Below are 21,045 nucleotides of genomic sequence, written 5' to 3'. Positions count from 1 at the left end.
AAGAACCGCCATTATTTCTGTACAGGCAGAGTGTTGTTAATGTCCTTTGTCAGCCATGTGACAGAGAAGGTCATTCTGGATTGAAAGTTGGGAGAAAAATGACTTTTGCTGATTTATGCCAGGTCACTAAAATACAGAGGTCAATATTATGGTCCAAGGTGACCCAACTGGTTCCAGCAAGGTGTCCTTAGGGCTCCTCATCTTATCTTGCTATGGTTTGCTTTGGAATGCAACACAATGAACTTCTGACCCAAGTCACATTGTAATGTCTTAAAACCCCATTCCTGAGCTGAACCAAAAGACGTGTGGCCCTTTACCGGGTGTCAATGGGCCCCATATATACGGCTACATTCACACTTGAGTACTGGAATTTTCCATTGTTTTTTTTATTTTTTTTTGTGTGTGTTTGTACACAACTTTATAGGCATTATCAGGCTTGAGCGTTTTTGTTTTTGCAAATGGAAAGCTGATTGCTAGGAGGAGAAAGTAAGGACTCTTTCACACGGGCGTTCCGTATGTCTGTTTATGGATGAAAAGTGGACACCCATGTATTATTATGGACTAGCGGATGTAAATGGATGATCATCTATTTCCAACCGTTAGCCACTTACCCTCCAGAGGATTTCCCCCCTTCCTGACCAGGCCATTTTTTGCGTTATGGTGCTGCGTTACTTTGACAATTGTGTGGTCATGCAACGCTGCACCCAAATTAAATTTACGGCCTTTTTTCCCACTTATTCAGCTTTCTTTCGGTCGTATTTGATTGCCTGTGTGGTTTTATTTTTTGCGTTATGAAAAAAAAAATAAAGACTGACAATTTGGAGAAACTTGAATGCATGTATAGATGCAGCTCTTGATCAACACCTCTCACACATAGTTACATAGTCAGTACGGCTGAAAAAAAGACACACGTCCATCTAGTTCAATATTAAAAGGGAAAAAACATTTCACAATCCTATATGTACAATCCTATACCCACAGTTGATCCAGAGGAAGGCAAAAAAAAACAATAGAGCCTGAACCAATTTGCTCCTGCAGGTGAAAAAATTATTTCCTTATCCCCCGAGAGGCAATCAGATATTCACTGGATCAACTTTACCCATAAATGTTAGTATCCAGTTATATTCTGTGCATTTAGGAAAGAATCCAGGTCCGCCAGAGGATTTCCCCCCATTCCTGACCAGGACATTTTTTGCGTTATGGCACTGCGTTACAAATAGAGCATTTGTGGGGGAAAAGGACGTAAATTTAATTTGGGTGCAGCGTTGCATGGCCGCGCAATTGTCCGTTAAAGTAACGCAGTCCCATAACGCAAAAAATGTCCTGGTCAGGAATGGGGGGAAATCCTCTGGCGGACCTGGATTCTTTCGGTGGTATTTGATCGCTTCTCCATTTTTTATTTTTTGCGCTATAAAAAAAAAAGACCGACAATTTTGAGAAAAAAAAACTGTTTTTGACTTTTTGCTATTAAACATGTCCAGTAAAAAAATGAAAAAAATCAAATTTCGTCATAAATTTGGTCCAAAATGTATTCTGCGACATGTCTTTGCTAAAAAAAATCCCAATACGTGTAAATTACAAATGGCGGTATATATACTGGGATTTTTTTTCTTTATTTTTTATTTTTACTAGTAATGGCGGCGATCAGCAACTTATAGCGGGACTGCGGCGAACATTCTGGCGCTGGAGGGGAACTAACTTGGTGTCACTGACATCCCCAGAGACACCAATACAGTGATCAGTGCTAATAAAAAGCACTGACACTGTACTAATGGCACTAGGCAGGAAGAGGTTAACATGTGGGGCGATCAAAGGGTTAACTGTGTGCTGTGTGTGTTTTACTACATGGGCTGTGTTAGTGCTTTCAACTGTAACCACAATCCCTGTGTGTTGTTGATGGTATATAGGCTATGTGAAGAGTTGAGTGACCATATTGGAAATATCTATTTCAGCAAAATTTTCACAGTGCCTTTGTTGATTACTACTCACATCACCATAGCGCAGCTCACAATTTTTTGTAAAGTATTTTAGTCTTTTCTAATCTATTCTTTTCTATTATTTTATATTCCATTCTAATGTGTGTTTGAATTCAAATTCATTCTATTCAAAATTGGAATTTTGGAAGGTCGTTATATTCTTTCTATTTTATTCTACTTTATTGTTTTTCTATATTATTCTATTCTATTCTTTGTTTCTCTATTCTAATCTTTTCTATTATTGTCTTTTCTATTGTTTGATCTTCTATTCTATTCTAATCTATTCTATTCTAATTGATTCTATTCTATTCCTTTATTTTCTGTTCTATTTTGCTCTGTTTTACTCTATCATTTTCTATTCTATTCTTTGATTTTCTATTCTAATCTTTTCTATTCTATTAATTAATTCTATTCTTTTCTATTCTATTCTTTGATATTCTATTCTAATCTTTTCTATTCTATTATATTCTATTCTTTGATTATCTAGCCTAAGCATTTCTATTCTATTCTAATGTATTCTTTTCTTTTCTATTCCTTTATTTTCTATTCTGTTTTGTTCTGTTTTATTCCATTATTTTCTACTGTATTCTGTTCTATTCTTTTATTTTCTATTCTGTTCTTTTTTCCTTTATTCTTTTCTATTCTATCCTTTTATTTTCTATTCTATTCTTTTCTATTTCTTTCTTTTCTGTTCTATTATATTCTATTCTTGTTTTTAAATTAAAATTGATTTTTCAATTTTAATTTGTTTTCAAATGTGTTTTCGAGTTCAAACCAATTTTAATTTAGGCTGAATTTTGATTAATTATTTCAGATTTGTTTAAATTCATTACTATTGTAATTGGAAATTTGGATACATCCGAATCTCCAAATAACAGAAATTCATTCAAATTTCGATTTTGAACGAAACAAACTACACATGTGTATTCCCAATCATCGGACAGGTTTACGTGTGGAAAACACTGTCCCAAGCTTATGACCTGGACTGTCTTGTGCCAACATTAAAGCACGGTGGTGGCGCAATCATGGTTTGGGCATCCATATCTTGGTTTTTTGCAGGCCCCATCCTCACCGTGAAAGGCGGAGTCACTGCCAGTAACTATGTACAAATTTTGGCCGACTATGTGCATTCCATGGTGCAGACATTGTTTCCCGAAGACCGCGCCATTTACCAAGACAACAATGCTCTGAATTCACACAGCTGGTGTTGTCAAATCGTGGTTTGAGGAGCGTGCAGGCAGATTCTCGCACCTTCCCTGGGTGCTGCAGTCGCCGGACCTCCATATCATAGAACCACTATGGTCAATTTTGGAGAACAAGGTTTTCCGCCTCTGGCATCTCTCTGAGGACTGGAACGATTTTTGTATGAAGAGTAGAATCAGATTCCATTATCCACCACCCAAGACTTATATTTGTCAATTCCCAGGAGAATTCAGACCGTCTTGGATGCTAAAGGCAGCCCAACACCATATTAGATTATTATTTCATTCTTTGACCTGGTGTTTCCATTTGTCCAACCCCTGTATATGGTGGATAACTTTACAAGAAAAAGCCACCTCTATGTCTGTTGCCCAGGGCTTTTTTGCATTGGGAATGCGGGGGAATGTAGTTCCAGCACCTCCAGCACTGAATGTATGTAATGCTGGGGGGACGTGTGCTGGCGGGTTCATTGATGCTGGCTGCTAGGGGATCTATTGTTGTGGGGGGAGGGGTCTGTTGATGCTGAGGAGGTCTATTGTTGCTTTAGAGCAGGGGTCTTCAAATTTTATAAACAAAGGGCCAGTTTACTGTCCTCCAGACTTTAGGGGGCCAGGCTGTGGTCAGTGGGAGAAGAAAATGTCCTGGCTTCAGTGGGAGTAAACAATGCCTCATCACTGGTATCAATGGGAGTAATAGTGCCTCATCATTGGTATTAATGGGAGGAATAGTACCCCATCACTGGTATCAATGGGAGGAATAGTTTCCCATTGGTGGTGTCAGTGGGAGGAATAGTGCCCCATCATTAGTGACAAGGAGGAATAGTGCCCCATCATTAGTGTCAGTGGGAGGAATAGTGCCCCATCAATGGTGTCAGCAGGAGAAATAGTGCCCTATCATTGATGTCAGTGGAAGAAAAGTGCGCCATCATTGGTGTCAGTGGGAGGAATATTGTTCCATCATTGGTGTCAGTGGGAGGAATAGTGCCCCATCATTGGTATCATTTGGAGGAATAGTGTTCCATCATTGGTATCATTTGGAGGAATAGTGTTCCATCATTGGTGGAGAGCCGGATAAAAGCAAGTAAAGGGCCTCATATAGCCCTGGGCTCCAGTTTGGAGACCACTGCTTTAGAGAGATCTAAAGGAATGGATCTACTGTTAAGGGAGACGTCTGTTGATGCTGGCTAATCTATAGTTGCTTGTGGGGGTCTATTGTTGCTGGGGGTATTTAGTTGCAGGGGATCTATTGTTGTTGGGGGACCTATTGCTGCCAGGGGATCTATTGTTCCTGGGGGGGTGTTATTGCCAGATGCAGGGAATCTATTTTACTGCTTTTCTTTGTTTCCGTGTGCTGCCACTGGTGGCTACAGCTGTTGATCATCGGGTCCCGGAAGGAGATTCCCCGCTGGCTCTCGGTGATTGCCAAGGAACAGTGACAGGGGAGAGGTCTGTATGTAAACAATACAGATCTCTCCCCTGTCAGCAATAGCATGCTGCTTTGTATGGCTCTGCATAGTAGCTGTTTTCGCTGCGATCGTCAAGAGCAGCAGAAATTATTTTGGTGGTAGGATATGGTAATAGCAAGACCTACCGTATTTTTCGCTCCATAAGACGCACCTGACCATAAGACGCACCTAGGTTTTAGAGGCGAAAAACAAGAAAATATAATATTCTGAACCAATGGACTGCAGACACAGTACAGGGGATGACCAGAGACTGCGGACACAATACAGGAGATGACCAGAGACTGCGGACACAATACAGGAGATGACCAGAGACTGCGGACACACTACAGGAGATGACCAGAGACTGCGGACACAATACAGGAGATGACCAGAGACTGCGGACACACTACAGGAGATGACCAGAGACTGCGGACACACTACAGGAGATAACCAGAGACTGCGGACACAGTGCAGGAGATGACCAGAGACTGCGGACACAGTACAGGGGATGACCAGAGACTGCGGACACAGTACAGGAGATGACCAGAGACTGCGGACACAGTACAGGGGATAACCAGAGACTGCGGACACAGTGCTGGGAATGACCAGAGACTGCAGACAGTGCAGGGAATGACCAGAGACTGCAGTCAGTGCAGGGAATGACCAGAGACTGCAGACAGTGCAGGGAATGACCAGAGACTGCTGACCTTTGGGGAGGGAGGGGGAGCTGGTACCTGAATTTGACAGGTACCCGCTCCCACTTCCGTGGAGTTGTCCTTCCCTCTTCTTCCTGGGCCGGCTTCTGTGACAGCCGGGTGCCCACTGCGCATGCGCGAGAAGCGCTTTGTGAATGGCCCGGCGCCTTCTGGGACCTGTCATGTGTCCCAGAAGACACCGGACCATTCACAAAGCGCAGCACATGCGCAGTGGGTACCCGGCTGTCACAGAAGCCAGCGTGGGAAGACTGCAGCGCTGGAGCGAGGAACAGGTAAGGCCCTGCAGGAGAGAACAGCTGAGCGGCCGGCCCAGTATTGTGACATGGTGGCGGCAGAAATACCAGACCGGCCGCTTTATATTCGCTCCATAAGACGCACTGACATTTTCCCCCCTTTTTTTGGGGGAAAAAGTGCGTCTTATGGAGCGAAAAATACGGTATACAGTTAAATTTTAAAAAAAATGTTTTTTTTTACTGTTTTGGGCCAGTTTTCCTTTGGTAATAAAAAAAATCAGGAGATATCCATTACTATTTAACCCCAAATGAGAGCCCAATTTGTCCTGAAAAAAACAAGGTATAATCCACCTGGATGCACAATGTAGTTGTGATGATATGTATGGTTTTGCTAACACGTCAAAGTTGTAAAATTGTGCTTGGGCATTAAGATTTGTTTTACCCTTAGGCAAACCCCTAGGAGTTAATGTTCCAGATACAATTGCTTCTCATCCGCTGCTTCTGATTGATATTTTCTGTGGTCAGTGATTATTCCGTACATTTAGTATAACATTTTTCTGAATAGTGTGTAGTTAGCTGTCCTTACTGTGGATGAGACTTTACTGTACCATCAGACCCCCACAGATCTAAAATATTGAAAAATGTATGATGTTTTGGAACATTTTCCAGCACCTGGCGCCGATGATCCTTTCACTCATTACACATGAAAGAGAAGATCGCTCAGCACTCTGGAGCCGGCAGAAACATAACATTTGCCGATTGATGCCAGGTCACTAAAATACAGAGGTCAATGTTGTGGCCCAAGGTGACAGCAGATGAACCTTCCCAACAGGTTCCAGCAAGATGACTATGTCGCTTCTCTTCTTGGTTTGTTTTGGGATGCAAAGTAAAGAACTTCTGACCCAGGGTAATATTTTAATGACCTAAAGCCACATTATTTAACTATATCAAAGGCTAAGTTCACCTTTTACCAAAAAATAATAAATGTACATTTTTTTACAGGTTGAAAAAAATGTGCATTCATTTTTTGCTTACATTGCTGCCTGTGATCAGAAGATCGTGGGTGCAATGCCAGGATCCTGCAGACTCTCAGTGCACTATCTGTCCATACCTCGTACAGGCAGGCAGTTACTGAATGGCAGGAAGAATCAATGAACTATAAGAGTACTCACCAGTTCCCTTGCAGTTCATTTAGGACCATTGGCAGCGACACATGTGAATTGTGACAGTGGGTGCAGGAGAGGATCCCTACTCGTTGTCACAGGGAGGAAGGGGGGGAGGCAGGAGCTAGAACATGTTACACGTTACACCCTAAATGTGGGTGGAGCATGTAACATATTCCAAAAGTGAACTTATCTTTTAAAGATGAACCCCAGGCAAACAGGTTGATACATAAATGAAATAGAAATATGGGAACTACTGTATTTTACCTGCCAGGGGATTTGTTATTTATGTTCAGTTCTGAGATTTACACAGCTCTGCCATACTGCACAACCAGGTTGGTGACCACATTTGTTTCTACTGCAGTTAGCAATCCACCTACATAGTCACCTCCTTGCCCCGGGCTCTGATTGGACAGGGAAGGAGAAGCAGCAGACTGATGAGACCATCTCTCTTCCCTCATCACCATGTACCAGTGTCATTGACAATATATGGGCATGTATCCATATGGGGGCAATAACAACACCAGCATCCCATCACTTTGTTTATATCTGCTGTGAGGCAGGGAACGACCTAACCCACGCCTGATTGGAATAACAAATAGTGCAAGGTGGAGGTTTTCACAGCGATGAGATGGGAGGGCACCCAAGAACATATCTAGTACCAACTCCTTCCCACTCCATTCATCTTTATTTTAAAAAATGGCATGAAGAGCAAGTTTGGATAGAGATGGAGATAGAAAAAAAAAGAAGATTTATCAAGAAAGATAGAGAAAGGTTGGATAGAGATAAAAAAAAGACACAAAAAAGCACACCAAAAAAAAAAACAGCCAGACTCGATGGACCACTTAGTCTTTGTCGACCGTCACTTATTTATGTTTCTATGTAGATGAGTTCAGAGGACATTCAGGATCATCTCTAGTTCCAACCCCTTCCCACTCCATCCAAAATTATAAACAAATGGCACAAAGTGGATGTTTGGATGGAGATGAGTTTGCAGGACACTCAGGATCATCTCTAGTTCCAACCCCTTCCCACTCCATCCAAAATTATAAACAAATGGCACAAAGTGGATGTTTGGATAGAGATGAGTTTGAAGGACACTTCAAGATCATCTCTAGTTCCAACCTCTTCCCACTCCATCCAAAATTATAAACAAATGGCACAAAGTGGATGTTTGGATGGAGATGAGTTTGCAGGACACTCAGGATCATCTCTAGTTCCAACCCCTTCCCACTCCATCCAAAATTATAAACAAATGGCACAAAGTGGATGTTTGGATAGAGATGAGTTTGAAGGACACTTCAAGATCATCTCTAGTTCCAATCCCTTCCCACTCCATCCAAAATTATAAACAAATGGCACAAAGTGGATGTTTGGATAGAGATGAGTTTGAAGGACACTTCAAGATCATCTCTAGTTCCAGCCCCTTCCCACTCCATCCAAAATTATAAACAAATGGCACAAAGTGGATGTTTGGATAGAGATGAGTTTGAAGGACACTTCAAGATCATCTCTAGTTCCAGCCCCTTCCCACTCCATCCAAAATTATAAACAAATGGCACAAAGTGGATGTTTGGATAGAGATGAGTTTAAATGACACTTCAAGATCATCTCTAGTTCCTACTAGAGATGTGCACAATGATGAAATTTGTTTCAAAGTAATTTATTAAGTCAATCATTTCACTTCATCATATTCGTTATGTTAGAATCATTCTTTTGTGGAATTTGTTTCGTATTTTTGGATTTGTTTCATGTATTCTGAATCTGAGATTCGGATACATCTGAATAACACAAATTTTGTCCGAAATTCGATTCATAAGGAAACAAATCACACATGTCTAACTCCAACTCCTTCCCACTCCATCCAAAATTAGATGTACTTTAAAAAATAAGTCCACCTTTCTGGTTCTGAAGAATCAACTGGCAGCACCGAAGAGCATTAACAAGAGTTTGGACCTCACCCAACAGGTGCTGGCTGGCTGGAGGGTATAGAAATGGCGGAGATGGGATCAGATGGGTTACACTCACATGAACTATTGCCAGAGCCACGCAGACTCACTCCCTGCCCCCCAAACCTCTTACTGTTTCCCAGTGTTCCTCTCCTGCAGGCTCCTGTTATTTTTTTTATTGAGTTTGGCTGTGCACGGCTATGGCCACACAGCTGTGTCATCATTTCACCAAGGTCCATGGCTGTAAAGACCTTAGGTCACATTTTCTACTGCAGCAATTCTCAATGGAGAATAGTTGGGCCGGAGACATCATTGTGGTCCATTGATTCTTCCGCTAGCCCCTTAACCAGAGAAGTCTACAGGAGACTGCATTGCACTCACGATCCACATATTGTTTAATGAATGTGGATGCATTTATGAATTGTTTGCAAATGGCGGAATATGCTTTGAAAGCTAAAAGACTTCAAAAGCTCTGTGGATTCTCTTTAATGCAACGAAGAACAAAAAAAAAAGCGCACCAACCTTGCACATTACCTCAGTAAGTAAAGGGTGAATTTATTAAATTGACATATATACTCACAAAAGTAGAAATGGTAAAAGCAAATAAAATCCAACATCTGCACACTGAAATAGCAGACAGGTGTGGATCCCATCGAGAGGGGAGGCTCTCAGGATGAAGCTGATGCGTTTCGAAGGGGGATCCCTTCTTTCTCAGAGCTAGTCAAAATGAGAATACCCTCCTCTATATATAGCACAAAAAAATGAAGAATTGACCAGATGAATGAATGAAAATGAAGGAATAAAACAGTGTAAAAGCAATGTGTACAATCAATAAATAAAATAGAGGAAAGATCCTAAAAGGTACATAACAACAAAAGGGCTATAGCTGTATATTGCTATTTCCAATGAATTATTTATTATTTAATTGAGCGATCATGGATTATATATATGTGTTTGGACAATGTTTATAATATTTATATTTTCATAGATTGTCTATACATAGGTACACACTGATTTATCCTGAGTATGCTTTTATGTTTATTTGTATTTGTTCTGTGGTTTTGTGACCCTGTTGCCCCACACCCTGTGATGTGAATGTCCCGCCGATATGGGAAAGCTCACACATGGCCTTGTGCTATATATAGAGGAGGGTATTCTCAGTTTGAGAAAGAAGGGATCCCCCTTCGAAACGCGTCAGCTTCATCCTGAGAGTCTCCCCTCTTGATGGGATCCGCACCTGCCTGCTACTTCAGTGCGCTGATGTTGGATTTTATATGCTTTTACCATTGCTACTTTTGTGAATATATCTCAATTTAATAAATTCACCCTTTACTTACTGAGGAATTGCGCAAGGCTGGTGCGTTTTGTTTTTGTTCTTCGTTACAGTTTCTATTGGGCTTCCCCAGCCTTGTATTTAACCTCTTGGCGCCGGACGAACGCAAATGTGCAACCTCCCGGCGTCTGGGTCTAGAGCACAATTGCGTTCTATTAAAAAAAAACATGTGCTGAGAGCGCGCGCCTTACGCTCTCCCAGCACACATGTTCGGTACTCACCGAAAGGTCCCGATCTCCTCTTTCGATTGGGACCTTTACCCACCATGTGACTGCCGTGACGGCGTGTCATGGTGTTCACATGACCCTAAACCCCGTCCCGCCTCCCAACTTCTGAAACCCTCAAAGGGCCGGGAGGTGCCGGCACCAAGTAGTTAAACTGCACAACCTTTGATTGGCTATTGGATGAACTTTTATATATGGTTCTACCTACTGAATTCTGATCTGGGTCTCTGAGCACAGGAGGTTTTGTATCTATTCTCTTTAATGCTCCAGATACAGCAGCTGCTCACCTGCTGCATTGGATGGATGTGCTCTGTAGTCAGTGCCAAGGGATTATTCCATGCATCTAGTATAACGTGTTTGCAGATTAGTGTGTAATTAGGTGTCCTTACTGTGGAAGAGACATTGCCGTACCCTCTTGTGCAATAGTTGAGACCCGCAGATGTTCAACCCGCAGATGTTGTGCAACATCTGTCCACACCTGGCACCTATAATCCTTTCATTCTTCGAACATTCAGAGTAGCACAATGTGTGTGTTTGCTGCCCGCATCCCGAGGATTTATATAACTGTTTGTGTAAACAGTGCTGAATACAGTCCTTGTTTGTTGAAACACAGTACTTACATGACACCAATGAGTAGACATAAAGGATAATTAAAAACACCCTAATGCTGTATTTATTCTTTCATCACATGGCAATTTATTTCACATGTGAATTCAGGCGTGCATAGAGCCATTCACGTCAATTCTTTCCTGCAGGAGTTATTATTCTTTTATTTCAGGTACTTATATAGCGCCGTCAATTTATGCAGTGCTTTACATATATATTGTACATTCACATCAGTCCCTAACCCTCAAGTGGCGTACAATCTAAGGTCCCTAACTCACATTCATACATACACATACTAGGGACAATGTAGACAGGAGCCAATTAACCTACCAGCATGTCTTTGGAGTGTGGGAGGAAACCAGAGGACACCCACACGGTCACAGGGAGAACATGCAAACTCCAGGCAGGTGGTGCTGTGGTTGGGATTTGAACCAGCAACTCTAGTACTGCCAGGTGGGAGTGCTAACCATTTAGCCACTGTGCTGCCCATGTTTACTATCTAATGTCCATAACCCATATTTTTAAAAACACATTTCAAATATACTGTATGTCTTTAAAAATACAAATCTACATTTTTGGAATGCATTTACTAATATAGGTAAAAAATATATGTGAAAATGACTTTTTTTATACGTTAAAAAAAATCTGAAGAACATATTTTAAAAAAATATATTTTTAAAAATATATATTTTTAAATATATTCTTCAGATTTTTTTAAACATATAAAAAAGTCATTTTAACATATATTTTTACATATATTTGTAAATGCATTCCAAAAATGTAGATTTGTATTTTTAAAGACATACAGTATATTTGAAATGTGTTTAAAAATATTTTTCATATATTTTGTAATAAAAACGCATTTCAACATGCAGTGTATATATATATACTGTATATATATATATATATATATATATATATATATATATATTTTTTTTTTTTATTATTTTTTTTTTTTTCTTTAAATATATTGAATATGGCCAAAATTGTAGCATTTCAAATATATGGCAATATATTTGGGAAGAATATCTTTAAAATATATTTCAAATATATTTTTCTTCATGTGGGTGGGTACAGTTAAAATATGTTGAATGAACATTTCCTCTACAGAGTTGTCGCGGGGTGTCACAGCTATCTTGTAACATTGACTAAAATAGCACTGTGGGTAATTATCAGAAGATCTTGGAGATTGCACATCTTTCTGGAATGCAGAAAATTGCTGGACATGTTTCTGGCTTTTCAGCAGTTGAAATAAATGATCAGACCAGTTTTTGCCTCCTGGCAATGTTTTGCTGTTTGAAGCTCAATGCGTATTTATGTTCATTTCACAAAACAAATGGCAGAACGTGATGTGGGAGGAACAATCGGCCATTGTGCTGCTTGTTATCCACGTAGAGCGCCACGGTGAATGGAATTTATGAAACACAGTTCTTGAATTTGCCGTGTTGTTTTCAAACAGCACAAATGTCAAAATGAACACTTTCTAATACACGGGTGTCAAACTGGTGGCCCTCCAGCTGTTGCCAATCTACAAGTCCCATGAGACATTGCAAGATTGACAGTTACAAGTATGACTCCCAAAGGCAGAGGCATGATGGGGCTTGTAGTTTAACAACAGCTGGAGGTTTGACACCCTTGATTAATATATAACTAGTATTACAATATATAGTACAATATAGGATTTTGCTATTGATAGAACTGAGCCTTGGGGGCAACCTGCACATGCTCGGTTTGGTGTGTATTGCTAGAGAGTTTTTTTTTTCTTGGAGGGTGCATGTGATCAGCACTGACCAGAGAGAGGTCAGGGGTTCTGCAGCCTCCTAGAGCAGAATGAGAACTCCTCCTACAAGTCTTAACTGTGGATCCTAAGGGGTTAATCCTCTGCATTGTGCAAAAAAAAAAAGCTGTTTGATCCTGTCTTCTTTGAACCTCTCCTTATTCTACTGTCCCCAATCCATCTGCTGATAGTACAGAGCTCTAGGAGCTCTTGACCCTCCCCTTCTTCCAGTGCCCCCCTCTTAGCTCCTGATAAGACATATCATGTGGAGTCACTCTGCACATGCTGGTCTCCCATAGTACACAGTACATAGTACTTAGTAGAGAGTTGTTTTTTTCTTTGGGAGAGTGCATGTGATCAGCAAAGGGCCAACCAACGCTGTGCAGACAGGGGGTCAGGGGTCATGCGGCCTCATAGGACAGTCAGAGGAGAATGTAAACTCCTCCTAAACGCTTTACCCAGTGCTCTGATGGACACTGATAGAAGTCACAAGACTGCTCTCATTTTTTATGAGAAAAGGTATTTAGCAGTTTATATTTACTAAAATAATTGCATTTCCATGTTCTGTGTACTGTGGGAGACCAGATATAGTGAATGCATTGTCCGGGGTTTAGTAACGCTTTAAAGTGTACTTTTACAGTCAAATTTGAGAAAAGCCCACTATATCTTTATGTGTTCCCATTCACACAGCTTATGTGGGTAGGTGTAGCGGAGTGTGGAAGCAGTAATTTAAAAATTGGTATTGAAGAATATACTCAATTACAAACAACCCGAGTGGGAGAGAACCACATTTCAGTGCAGAGATTACATTACATCTAGTTTATATAGCGCCAAAGGGTTTGCTCAGCGCTGTACAATAGAGGGGGGGGACAATACATGAAACATTACAGCACCTACAAACAGCACACGAGGGGTAAGAGGGCCCTACTCTTTCGAGCTTATAATCTAGGAGGGAGGGGGTAGTGGTACAGGAGGAAGTGGCTGTGGGGGATGGAGTGGTAGGAGGAATGACGGAGAGCAGCAGTTAGGTGAGGGTGGGGTAGGCTTCCCTGAAGAGGTGGGTTTTCAGGGAGCGCCTGAAGGTGAGGAGGGAAGGTGACAGTCTGATGGATTGGGGTAGTGAGTTCCAGAGGATGGGGGAGGACCTGGAGAAGTCTTGCAGACGTGCGTGTGAGGAGGAGACCAGGGAGCAAGATAGAAGGAGGTCCTGTGAAGAGCGAAGGGTACAGGTAGGGTGGTACTTGGGAATCAGGTTGGTGAGGTAGTTAGGGGCAGTGTTGTGAAGGGCTTTGTAGGTCAGAGTGAGTAGTTTGAATTTGATGCGTTGGGCGATAGGGAGCCAGTGGAGGGAGAGGCAGAGGGGGGTGGCAGAGGTGGAGCGGCTGGTGAGGTGGATGAGTCTGGCCGCTGAGTTCAGGATGGTCTGAAGCGGGGAGAGCCTGCACTGGGTTAGGCCGGTGAGGAGGGAGTTGCAGTAGTAAAGGCGTGAGATAATCAGGGAGTGTACGAGTAGTTTAGTGGTGTCTGGGGTAAGGAAGGTGCGTATTTTGGCGATGTTCCGGAGGTGGAGCCTGCATGTGTTTGTAAGTGATTTGACATGAGGTTGGAAGGAGAGGTTAGAGTCCAGAATGACTCCAAGGACTTTGGCTTGCTGGGCGGGATTGATGGTGGTGATGTTAGTAGTGATGGATAGGATGGGGGGGGGGGGGGGCGCGGGCAGGAGGGAAGATGAGAAGCTCGGTTTTGGAGAGGTTGAGCTTGAGGAAATGGAGCGACATCCAGTCAGAGATGTTGTTTAGGAGGTGAGTGATGCGGGCGGAGAATGTGGGGGTGAGGTGAGGGGTGGATAGGTAGATTTGAGTATCATCAGCGTAGAGGTGGTAGTTGAAGCCGTGGGAGTGTATGAGTTTGCCAAGGGAGGAGGTGTAGATGGAGAAGAGAAGGGGTCCAAGGACAGAGCCCTGGGGGACCCCAACAGAGAGGGGGAGGGAAGGGGAGGTGGCACCATTGTAGGAAACGCTGAAGGAGCGTCGGGATAGGTAAGAGGAGAACCAGGAGAGAGCGGTGTCTCTGATGCCAAGGGAGAGTAGTTTATTAAGGAGGAGGGGGTGGTCAACTGTGTCGAAGGCCGCGGAGAGGTCCAGGAGGAGGAGGACAGAGTAGTCGCCTTTGGCTTTGGCGGTTAGTAGGTCGTTGGTGATTTTGAGGAGGGCAGTTTCGGTGGAGTGTAGGGGACGGAAGCCGGACTGTAGTGGATCAAGGAGGTTGTTGTCAGTTAGGTGGGCGCTTAGGCGGTCGTAGACTAAGCGCTCCAGGAGTTTGGAAGTGAGTGGCAGCAGGGAGATGGGTCTGAGGTTGTTTAGGTCAGAGGGGTCCAGGGAGGGCTTTTTGAGTATGGGGGTGATGTGCGTATGCTTTAGGGGGGAGGGGAATACGCCAGTAGAGAGGGAGAGATTGAAGATGTGGGTGAGGGAGCAGATGAGGGAAGAGGGGGGTGACTGGAGGAGTCGAGAGGGGATAGGGTCCAGGGGGCAGGTAGTGAGGCGGGCTTCTGAGAAGACCCTGGTGACTTCCTCAGTGGTAGCGGGGCTGAAGGAGTGCAGAGCTGGGGGGGTTACGGTAAGCGGGGTCATGGGTGTGGAGGGGGGCAGTGCGGTTGCGAGGTCAGAGGAGGGAAGAGATGAGGGGGAGATAGGGGGGGGGGGGCTAGGTGGGGAGGTAGATTGCGAAGAGATACAACGGGTAAAGATCTGCACCAACAGCGTCTGTCTCAGAGGGAAATTTGCGGCTTGTCTGTGCAGGGTTGCTTGTCCCTACTCATCAGGAACCTTTCCCTGCCCCTATTCACTTTCCATGACAGATGGGTGATCTTTCTCCACTCTGACCACTCCACAGAAAGCATGCTGAAACCTGGGGGCAGGGACTTATAAGGGCTCTACTGATTCAAGATGGCCACCAGGAGTCACCTGAATGCAGCATGGCCATTTGGAAGGCTGTCCTCAGGGAAAACTATAGAGAAACCAGGTCTATTCTGACTTCCTCTTCAGCTGTGGCAACTGCTCCAATTGAGTGCCACCTACAGTGGAGGAAGCGGACTTCACATAACTAAAAAAAAATTACAAAAAACATTTACTTTGATTGTCTCTTTGGAGCAGCTGGAACAGGGTAGTTCCACAACCTTCACACTTCAAATTATGTAATTGGACAATCAAGATCTGCCTTGACACATCCCATGGTGATTAGATTAGGAAAAATTTTTTAGCTTCTTACCCCAGAGGAACCCTTGAAATAATTTTCAGATCTCAAGGAACTCCTGCTAAAATTAATTTACCAGAGGTCAATGCAAATAACTCCCCTTATAGTGGTGGCCAGTGGCAAGAATGCTCCTTACATTGGTGGTCAGTGAGAAGAATGCTTCTTACATTGGTGGTCAGTGGGAAGAATGCCCCTTACATTGGTGATCAGTGGGAAGAATGCCCTTTACATTGGTGGTCAGTAAGAAAAATGCTGCTTACATTGGTGATCAGTGAGAAGAATGCTCCTTACATTGGTTGTGTGTGAGAAGAATGTTCCTTACATTGGTATTCAGTGGGAAGAACGCTCCTTACATTGGTGGTCATTGAGAAGAATACTCCTTACATTGGGGGTCAGTGGGAAGAATGCTCCTTACATTGCTGATCATTGAGAAGAATGTTCCTTACATTGGGGTCAGTGAGAAGAATGCTCCTTACATTGGTGGTCAGTGAGAAGAATGTTCCTTACATTGGTGATCAGTGGGAAAAATGTGCCTTACATTGGTGATCAGTGGGAAGAATGCTCCTTACATTGGTGATCAGTGGGAAGAATGCTCCTTACATTGGTGTTTAGTGGGAAGAATGCTCCTTACATTGATGTTCAGTGGGAAGAATGCCCCTTACATTGGTGATCAGTGAGATGAATGCTCCTTACATTGGTGATCAGTGAGAAGAATGCTCCTTACATTGGTGATCAGTGAGATGAATGCTCCTTAGATTGGTGATCAGTGGGAAGAATGTCCCTTACATTGGTGGTCAGTGGGAAGAATGCTCCTACATTTGTGGTCAGTGGGAAGAATGCTCCTTACATTGGTGGTCAGTGGGAAGAATACAGAGCAGATGGGAAGTCAATCAGCCACATCTCAAAGAACCCTTAGTAACCTCTGGAGGGACCCAATGGTTCCACAGAACCCATATTAAGAATGGCTGAATTAAGATGTCTGTGCTACCTGTGTTGGATATATACGCTAGATGCTAGGTATGTTCTTTGCCCCTCATTACACCCAAAGAATCTGTGTAAACTACGAAAGTCTTTATTATTACAAAGCAAATCCAGTTGCATGTGACTAACTACTACTAGCTGTACCACATTCTGGATACATGAGAACCTTCACATACATCTCTGCTTTTGTTTATTATACATCATAAATCAGCCTGACTGAGTTTTCAAACATGCCTTCAGCTTCGATTATTACACAGAGGTAAATTAGCACAGCCGTAGGGAAGATTTGAACTACAAGAAGTGAGTAGTATAGCCTCACCTACGCCAGAAGCTGGTTCACCCCGTGTCACGGATATGACACCATCAATCTTCAACGATGTCTATGTAATAACCCAGATTTGCGGTTTCCATCACAAAGAAGTTGAAAATGAAGAACATCCTTAATGAAGACACTACCTGAGGTTTCCTTCATTCAGTTAGCCATTTATTTACATTAGTCAAATCCTTATAACTTTAAAAATGGGACATGATAGGTTCATGCCTGAACTTCATTAAATAATGAAGGCCCATTTCAATACTGCATTGATCATACGAACACTGGTAGATATCATTCCTGTAATTGTGTGAAATTGTACAGAAAGCTGACAAGAATGGGGCTTTAATTATACCTTACCAGTGCTGAAGAAAGCTAAATAACACAATATTACATAAAACATCCATTTTATTATACAAAATAATTAAAACAATTAAAATTCAGTAGAAAAATACTACATTGCGTGTCACATATAATGTTCTAGACCAGTGGTTCTCAACCTTCCTAATGCCGCGACCCTTTAATACAGTTCCTCATGTTGTGGTGACCCCCAACCATAAAATTATTTTCGTTGCTACTTCATAACTGTAATTTTGCAGTGGGAGGAGTAGTGCCACATCATTGGTGTCAGTGAGAGGAGTAGTGCCACATCACTGATGTCAGTAGGAGGAATAGTGTCCCATCGTTGGTATCAGTGGGAGGAATAGTGTCACATTGTTGGTGTCAGTGGGAGGAATAGTGCCCCATCATTGGTGTCAGTGTGGAAGGACTAGTGCCCCATCATTGGTGTCAGTGGGGGGGGGGAGGAAATAGTGCCCCATCATTGGTGTCAGTGGGAGGAATAGTGCCCCATCATTGGTATTAGTGACACCAATGATGGGGCACTATTCCTCCTACTGACACCAATGATACTTACCTTGCTAACTCCTGCTCCAGCCTGGGCTCGCTCCCTCCCTCTCCCATCTACAGCCATTATACCTAGCTGCAGCAGCACCATCTGCACGCTACAGACACTTACCTGTCAGCTGTCTTCCTTCTCCGGCCGCTCCCTCGCTCGATCTTCTTTGATCTTCGCGCTGCTGCTCGGCTCCTCCTCCTCACCGGTGATTGGCCGCCTGTGTGCCTCTCCTGAGCTACAGTTCCGGCGGCCAATCACTGGCGAGGAGGCGGAGCTGTTGAGTGATCCCGGGGATGTGGCCAGATGACAGGGGCGGCATGTCATCCCGCGCACACATCGCGGTCCAGGGAAAAGTGGACGTATCTGCATGTGGGCGGACCTGCCTGGAGACTGATAGAGGAGCGGTGTCTCGGTTCCTAAGACCATCGAAAATATGTGTTTTCCGATGGTCTTAGGAGACCCCTGTGAAAGGGTTGTTCGACCCCCAAAGGGGTCGCGACCCACAGGTTGAGAACCACTGTTCTAGACACAAAAACGTCTATCGTCTTATCTATGTGCTTCATGGTTTCATTCCACTTCTTTGGGACATTGGTTTGAAACAGTTTATATAAAAGAGGAAGTAAGAAATAATATAATCCATCTATTAACCACACAAACTAAAACATATAAAGCAGGTCAGGTGCAGAGGTGAGCTCCCACCAGTTCCCCCCACCCGGCCTGTGGGACAGCACGCCAGGGGCAAAGAGAGCCAACCGTCTAAATCACAGGTGTCAAACTGACGGCCCTCCAGCTGTTGCCAAACTACAAGTCCTATGAGGCATTGCAAGATTGACAGTTACAAGCATGACTCCCAAAGGTAGAGGCATGATGGGACTTGTAGTTTAACAACAGCTGGCGGGCTGCCAGTTTGACACCCCTGGTCTATATGGAGTGTTGGTAATGGTGTTAACACATGGATATAGATACTGTTTCCAAGAAAAACCTGTATGTTACATCTTTCCAGCCATGTGATCCTGCACCTAAAATGACCACCAAAGAGGGCTATAGCAATGACGTGACGGTATACCAAGATAGGTCAAATATGTCCAACAAAACACTATCTCCAATGCTTCAAACTCTATATAGATACTCTGTCCACGAAAGCCTGTGTAGTACATCTCTCCAGCTATGAGATTTAAAGATACAGTACAAAGAAGCGGTACAAAACTACGAAACGCGTAGATGAGATGATAGAAGCATTTATGTATAGAACATTATATGTGACACGTGATGTACATTTTTCTACTTAATTTAAATTATTGTGTATATAATAAAATTGATATTTTTATGTAATATTGTTTTATTTATCTCTCTATAACACCGGCAAGGTATAATCAAAGTCCCATTCTTTTCGGTCCCTGTGCCTGTATATTATATACTGCTGACCCCTACCTTACGTGTATGATACACACCTGATCCCTGCACTATGTGCATTATCCACTCCTGACCCCTGCACTATGTGCATTACCAATGCCTGACCCCTGCACTATGTGCATTACCCACGCCTGATCCCTTCACTATGTGCATTACCCACGCCTGATCCCTTCACTATGTGCATTACCCACGCCTGATCCCTGCACTATGTGCATTACCCACGCTTGATCCCTTCACTATGTGCATTACCAACGCCTGATCCCTGCACTATGTGCATTACCCACTCCTGACGCCTGCACTATGTGCATTACCCACTCCTGACCCCTGCACTATGTGCATTACCCACTCCTGACCCCTTCACTATGTGCATTACGAACGCCTGACCCCTGCACTATGTGCATTACCAATGCCTGACCCCTGCACTATGTGCATTACCAACACCTGACCCCTGCACTATGTGCATTACCCACTCCTGACCTCTGCACTATGTGCTTTATCCATGCCTGATCCCTGCAGTCTGTACATTACCAACACCTGATCCCTGCACTATGTGCATTACCAACACCTGACCCCTGCACTATGTGCATTACCCACTCCTGACCCCTTCACTATGTGCGTTACCCACGCCTGATCCCTGCACTATGTGCTTTATCCATGCCTGATCCCTGCAGTCTGTACATTACCAATGCCTGATCCCTGCACTATGTGCATTACCCATGCCTGATCCCTGCACTATGTGCATTACCCACTCCTGATCCCTGCACTATGTGCATTACCAACGCATGATCCCTGCACTATGTGCATTACCCACGCCTGACCCCTGCAGTCTGTACATTACCTACCCCTCACCTCTGCACTCTGTATATTTCATTTTCCTGACTCCTATACTCTGTATATAACATACTTTTGACCCCTGCGTGCTGTACTTAGATTCAAACTTTAAGCCTCTCCTAATTTTGCCACAGATATTCACAGTGTAATGAGTGAGATGCCCCATTATGCTTCAACCGGGGGGGAAGGGGTTGGGGGTAGGCTGGCTGGAAGGGGATTAGGGCCCTGTCAGGTAGGCCCCACCAGTAACAATGGTAACCAGGAGAAACAGAGAGGGTGAATAACCCGGGAGGGAAACAGACAACAAAAAAGACCTGGCAGAAGTTCTAACCCTTTAAATGAAAGTTTGGACTATAGATAAATTCATCTCTTTCCTCCAGGTCTTGAACTTCTCCTTGTGTGAGCAGCAACAAATAACAGCAGTGACATGAAGACACACATAGCCGGCTCTCTGCTCTCCCCGCCACATACCTGTTATGTATTACTTAAAGCGTATATTATGACAAAACCAAAAATATACCACATGGCAGTTTTTTAGTCCTTAGATGTTGTGGTTGCATTTTTTTTCCTTTTTGTTCCTTTTAATTGCACCTGGTGATATGCCAGCAACACACTCCCTATGCTAGGGGGACAACACTCACTCACCATATTCGATCTATGGAGGAGTAGCGATGTCACCCTAGGCTGCCTCCTCTTCTCATCTCCATTACAAAAGGAGGAAGTATTTTGTAGT

General features: G+C 43.4%; 1 protein-coding gene across 1 annotated transcript in view; it reads left to right on the top strand.

The window, feature by feature from the left end:
* SACK1A (scaffolding CK1 anchoring protein A) overlaps positions 1 to 21,045 on the top strand; it is an 86,368-nt gene that overhangs the window by 12,872 nt on the left and 52,451 nt on the right. The window lies entirely within an intron of this gene.

This window comes from Staurois parvus, unplaced genomic scaffold (genome assembly GCF_062004578.1).
Source record: "Staurois parvus isolate SC_StPar_1 unplaced genomic scaffold, SC_StPar_1.0 ptg000187l, whole genome shotgun sequence".
Classification (NCBI taxonomy): Eukaryota; Metazoa; Chordata; class Amphibia; order Anura; family Ranidae; genus Staurois; species Staurois parvus.
This window is presented reverse-complemented; position numbering and strand designations above follow the sequence as displayed.